The following is a 6,526-nucleotide window of genomic DNA, read 5'->3' on the forward strand; positions in this document are numbered from 1 at the left end:
AAAAACGACCAGACGAGCTTTTATAGCAGGTGAAAAGTGACCACAGAAGGTGCTAATCGCCTCCAATTAGCTTTGCCTGTACCAGGCCAACATGGCTGCAACATTTAAAAAAAAAAAAAAAAAATCAAATCCTCTTGATTAATCTACGCTGAGCTCCTTTCAGTTGTTGTAATTTCTTTTTTCTTATTCTACTTTGAAAGCCCTTTTCTTTCAGAAATTTAACAACTGGATAAAAACTACTCATCATAAAATTGTGCTCATTTTTATGATTCGTGATAATCATCGAGGAGGTACGGTATGCCATTGTTTATCACATCTGCCTCACAGTTGAGAGGTCGGTTCAAACCTTACTGGAGTTTACTGCTTCTTCCTGTGATTACATCGGTTTGGTCCCCGTGATGGAAATAGGTTTAAATTCTCATTTGGAAATGTAATTTAGAAGATTTAATGCACTTTACAGTACCATTTTTTCTGACTTTTTACTTTTACTTTCTAATTTGAAAATGTTATCCTCTTTACTTTGTCAATAAAGGGTTATTTTTCAACCTCTATGAATGTCCAAAATAATAACTAGAACAGCAGGTTTTATTTTATTGCATATTCTGTACTGTAGTGCAACTTGAGTGTGTTCAGTGACCAAGTTTTGAATTCAAAACAATTTTCCCACTGTATTGAACGGAAATACGATGAATCTATTCAAATCCACCCCTAAAACATACACAAAAAATGTTGACTCGGGAAAATAGCACCCTATAAAAATTGAGTTCATATTGAATCAGTCAAATTTTTTTTTTTGGATGTCAAGATTATGGAATTTGGCAGGAGTAGACATTGGACAGAATACTTTTGTGAGATAGTAGTACTTTCTTTTGGCTTGTCCCGTTAGGGATTGCCACAGATTGACATCTCAGATGAACGCTCATATTTGTTTGGCACAGTTTTTCCACCAGATTCCCTTCATGACACAATGCCTCTTGGGGGAGTAGAGGTCCCATTGAGATACGAACTCACGAACCCTGGTTTATCAAACCAATGGTCTTACCACTGAGCTATGGAGCCAGAACACTTTTGTGAGATAAAAACAAAAAACACTGAGGAATAAAATGTTCATTAAGTGGTAATGATGGATATTTTTTGCACGAGTGGCTCGTCATGGTCAACAACAGATGAACAATAGTGCAGAGATCTCTGCAATCTTGTGTATTCAGCGAAAGGTTGTGTCATTACATAATTAGCATGCAAAAAAAATAAATTAATTACGACTAATTCATTGTTACTCTTCCTGGTATGGCTAACCCTAACCCCTATGATAATCATCGAGGAGGTACGGTATGCCGTTGTTTATCACATCTGCCTCACAATTGAGAGGTTGGTTCAAACCTTTGTGGAGAAGAAGGTTTTAACAGAACAGAAGGTTTTATTTTATTCCATATTCTGTACTCAAATCTGCACATTTTTACTTTTGTAGTGCAACTTGAGTGTGTTCAGTGACCAATTTCGTAATTCAAAACACTTTTTCAAACTATTTTTTGCACGAGTGGTCACTCATGGTCAATAACAGATGCACAATAGTGCAGAAATCTCTGCAATCTTGTGTGTTCAGCGCTAGGTTCTCATTACATTATTAGCATACAAAAAAAGAAATTACATTATGACTAATTCAATATTACTCTTCTTGTGTGCGACTGGGTCACCAGGGAGCACTTCATGGTCATGTTTTTTCACTGACAATACATTATATGCCCATAAATGGGCTTTCTACATGTGTTGCAGCATCATTTGTGTTCAAAGACCCTGTAAAGTCTACCAGAGAGGTGATTAACATTGTGGACATCCAGATAGTTGCATGCAAGAGCTGTGCGTAACGGAGGTAGGAAAAGTGAAATCAAACTGTCAAACTTTGAAAGAATTCCTTGTGAGAATTTTAAAGTGAAAGAAAGAACAATATTTTGAAATACTGGATTACTTCCATTGCTGCCAGTGAGGCATAACCATTACAAACCATTTCCTTGGAAAAATCCATACGACAGAGACTACACAGTCCTTGAGAGTGACAGCTCCCCAGAAATGCTACAATCACAAACCACTGCCTTGATATAGCTTCAGTCTGAATTATTGCTGGTAGGGTTGTGAATTTTAGTTTTGTGTTCCACATTTAAACTGGGCAGCACAGCCGTAGAGCCTAGACCTCACAGTTCTGAGGACCGGGGGTTAAAATCCCAGCCCATTCTGTGTGGAGTTTGCATGTTTGCCCCATTCCTGTGTGGGTTTTCTCCCAGGAGTCAAGTTCCGTCCCACATCCCAAAAACATGCAACATTAGTTGGACAGTAAATTGCCCAGAGGTGTGATTGTGAGTAATCTGTTTGTGCCCTACAATTGACTGCTAACCAGTTCAGGGTGTACCCTGCCTGATAGCTGGGATAGGTTCCAGCACTCCTACAACCCTTGTGAGAATAAGTGGCCTAGTAAATGGTTTAAACTGTACTCCCACTTTATGGATAGAATATTTTTTTACAAGTTTGAACGTTCACCCCTTATACACTTGACGTAACTATTTTTAGGGTGCTATGTTGTGTAAAATAGGCCTGAACAGTTTTTTTTCTTTTTTGGGGGGGAGGGAGGTTCAATACAATGTGCCAGTATTCTTAAATTGATTCACCTGTACATCCTTGGTGTGGATAACTTTCAAAAAGAGTCTGTGGTGAGTGGAAGGGTTTTAAATAAATTATACAAGCAGCTCTCAAATTGTTAAACTGATTTCAGCCCACTTCCAACTTGCAATAACCCAAAATTAGCACTATGCCTATAGTGTCATACAAAGTTTGATCAGCATGCAACTTTATAGACTAAGTGCAATAACACTCTGTAGGGCCTAATCCATGCCATAGATTGGGATCAATTGAAATTGTGAAGTCAACTTTGTCGTAATACAACAGTTGGCTACGTGACCTCGTGACAAGCACTAACCTTAACTACATCGAATCATTGCAGTGAGTTATGCAAGGATTTTAAGACCGCTGAACAAAACAGTTCCATTTTCAAAAACAATATGGTGCGGTTAAGAATTTAAATTATTGTCAGACAAGATGCATAAAACAGCTCTTTCATGCTGTACACCTCAAATATTCACAATGAAGCCTTTAGTGAGGTCATCATCCAGTGTGACACTCTGGAGTTGTTGAAAGAACTCATGCTGTTGGTTGTGGCTCATTGTGGTGTTTTGGTTGACACTCTGCTGGACCTGCTGAAAGTCATTATGCTGACCCTTGGTCATGTTGTTGCTCTGTTGGTCATGCGGTTGGCCCTTGCCACTCACCTTGTAGCTCAAGGCGTCGTGCTGTTGGCCCTTGCCGCTCACGTTATCTTCAACGTGTCGTGCAGTTGGCCCTTGCCGCTCACCTCTTTGGTTGCAGGTTGGGCTTGTCAAAAAGCTACATTAGTTATCATTGAACCGAATTGAAGGGGTACTAAAATAGACTAGTCTTAAATATATGCCATTGATAAGCACATTGTATAATTACCAATCTATAAATCACATGAAGTCGGGTGTGGAAGCAGTTATGAACCAAGTATTTGAGCAGAAAAAAAAAAAAAAAATTCTTGCTACCTTTAAGCAGAAAGTTAGGTTAAAGAACCATGTTGACCATTTTTTCTGGGCAATTTATTAAAAAAAAAAAAAAACAAAAACTGACAAGGCCCCTGAAGTACAGGTAACTTTATAAAATATAAATAAAAAAAAAAATGGAATTTTTAAGTTAGTTATAGTTCACAACTAAACAGGTCCACATTGGTATAAGACCAATGCTATCTTTGCTAGTTTTATTTATTTGGTGGTGACAAGTGAGATCTGTTAAGTATGGTTTGGCTCAAATGACCCCAAGTCATCCAACAGTCTCACCTGGAGTGTGTAGTGTCAATGTAGAATCCAAAGAATCAATGAGTTTAACACGTCTCGTAAGTGAAACAATCATGAGATACATCTGTAGCAAAAATAAATAAAAAAAAACAACAAAAAAAAACTTATTACTAACATGTAATTGATCAATATGGTCTCTGGACCCTTCTTGTTTCACCCCACCTGGAAAACAATGGCCTGCAGACACACAAATTCATCTCAGAATTTAAAGGCATATAGAGTCATTTTAATAAAAAAATTAAGCAAGCGTAAACTTTGAAGTTAAACAACTCACCTTTGTCCATGAAGACAGGATGACCAAGCAGCACAAAGGCCCAAACATCAGCCATTGTGCCAGCGACAGATGTGAAGGATAGCGACCAGCCGAGCTTTTATAGCAGGTGAAAAGTAATCACAGCTGGTGCTAATCGCTTCCAATTACCTCCAGCTGTGCCCCAGTGCAAAAAAGGCTCCAACACAAAAAAAAATAAAAAAATTCAGTCAATTAATCTGGATAAATATGTTATGCTCCTTTTGATAACTGTAATTTATTTTTGACAATTTACTTTTAAAGCTATCTTTTTTTATAAGAAAGGTTCTCACCCTGGATGCTGTATTTGGTCACAACTGGATGAAAACTACTGAATACAATTGTGGCTATTTTTATGATTTTTGAAAATCTTTGGGAAAATAGGGTACTCCAGTGTTTAGCTTGTGTAACTCACAGTTACAGTTTAGGGGTCAGGTTCAAACTTGTGTGAAGTCTGTTGCTTGTTCCTGTAGTTACTTCTGGTTTGTCCTGTGGTGGAAATAGGTTACAAAGATTTGCAAATGTACTTTAAAAGATCAATCCATCCATTTTCTGAGTTGCTTATCTGCTGGAGTTCTCGAGCCTATCCCAGCTGTCAACGGGCAGGAGGCGGGTTAAACCCTGAACTGGTTGAAAGCCAATAGCAGGGCACATGAAGACTGACATCGGTCTCACTCACAATCACACCAAGGAGCAATTTTTTTTTTTTAATTAATGTTGCATGTTTTTGGGATGTGGGAGAAAACAAGAGTGCCTGGAGAAAAACGACACAGGCACGGGGAGAACATGGAAACGCTGTGCCGGGATTTGAACCCTGGTCTTCTGAGCTGTGAAGTAGACAGCTCGACCGATTCCCCCACTGTACTCCATAATTCAAAATATTTGTATTGGAAAGAATTTAAAGAAGGTACCAGGGGCACAACAGCATTATGAAGTCGTGAATGAGGAAGTCTTTCAAAAATAATGTGGTGACTCAGTAACTGCAGTAATTATTTTTCCCTGAGGAAAGCAATCCAGTACTATGTTGTCCGTCTAAATGTGTTGCTACACTACTTTTGAATTATCCATTCATGAAACATTGTCGTGTGCCATGGATGTGATTAACCTGTGACATCGCTGAGGTGTTATGGATGCCAAGGTAGCTTTGCTGGCAGCCTTCAGCTCAGTGATTCTCAGCATGTCAGAGGAGGTGCTGTGGTATGAATTCTGTGGTTCTCCGACTTAGTTTTCCAACTCTTATTCAATTTTTTTAGATTTTAGTGTGAACTGTTTTTCTTTCTCATGGAAAATACAAATGGCCAGCAGTCGATGTGCAGCACCTGGCGGCAAGGTAAGAGCTATTCGACTCCTGGCAGATAAACCATGGATAAATCCAAGAAAAGACTGATTTAAAAAATACAAGTTGGCTATTGTTTTTTTTTTAAACAGTCCTGTCGAATTCAAGTTGTTTGCATGTGCCTGTGCTCAATGTGAGAATTTACAGAACAGGAATTTTAGGTTGAAGTAATGACTTGCTGCAGTTCAATTTAAAATCATTTAGTTTCAAGAACCAAACTATTCAATAATCATTAAAATAGAATTAATCAGTTTGGTCTCTGCTGACAGACCTTTTTTTGGTACAACAGTGGACTCCCATTGTTCAACCCCACCTGGAAAACAGAGGCCTGCAGACACACAAACATATCCAAGCAGTTCAAGACAAATACTTGCAACAAAAACTAAGCTACAGAACAAATGAAGCAAAAAAAAAAAAAAAAAAAAGCAACCTTTGTCCATGAAGACAGCATGGGCAAGTGCAACCAAGATCCAAACAACAGACATTGTTCCAGGAAACAACGACCAGGCGAGCTTTTATAGCAGGTGAAAAGTGACCACAGCTGGCGCTAATCGCTTTCAATTAGCTCCGAATGTACAAGTCCAACAAGGCTGGAACATTTAAAAAAATAAATAAATAAATAAATACATCTACACTGTGGTCCTTTTGGTTGTTGTAATTTACTTTTTTCACATATTACTTTTAAAGTTTTATTTCAGAAATGTAACAGCTGGATGAAAACTATTGTGCTCATTTTTATGATTCGTGATAATTGTCGAGGTCCGGTAAGCCATTGTTTAGCACATCTATCTCACAGTTGAGAGGTCGGGTTCAAACCTTCGTTTGTTGCTTCTTCCTGTGATTGCATCGGTTTGGTCCCCGTGATGAAAATAGGTCTAAAATACTCATTTGGAAATGTAATTTAGAAGATTTAATGTAAATGCACTTTACTGGAACATTTCTTTTTCTGACTTTTTACTTTTACTTTCTAATTTGAAAATCTTA

At 38.1% G+C, this 6,526-nt stretch overlaps 1 long non-coding RNA gene across 4 annotated transcripts; it reads right to left on the reverse strand.

Annotated features, from left to right (window-relative positions):
• Nucleotides 1-2,646: 2,646 nt before the first annotated feature.
• LOC133495635 (uncharacterized) lies at nucleotides 2,647-6,018 on the reverse strand. 4 transcript variants are annotated; one of them, XR_009793615.1, is made up of 7 exons: nucleotides 5,973-6,017; nucleotides 5,814-5,870; nucleotides 4,500-4,695; nucleotides 4,192-4,366; nucleotides 4,080-4,094; nucleotides 3,900-3,981; nucleotides 2,647-3,420 (listed from the first exon to the last, which is right to left on the reverse strand). It is a non-coding gene; the product is annotated as an uncharacterized LOC133495635 (long non-coding RNA). The 4 variants fall into 4 exon arrangements; XR_009793616.1 differs by having other exon boundaries at nucleotides 2,647-3,432; XR_009793617.1 differs by having other exon boundaries at nucleotides 2,647-3,242; nucleotides 3,318-3,981.
• Nucleotides 6,019-6,526: the final 508 nt, after the last annotated feature.

Source organism: Syngnathoides biaculeatus, chromosome 22, assembly GCF_019802595.1.
Source record: "Syngnathoides biaculeatus isolate LvHL_M chromosome 22, ASM1980259v1, whole genome shotgun sequence".
In the NCBI taxonomy this organism is placed as follows: domain Eukaryota; kingdom Metazoa; phylum Chordata; class Actinopteri; order Syngnathiformes; family Syngnathidae; genus Syngnathoides; species Syngnathoides biaculeatus.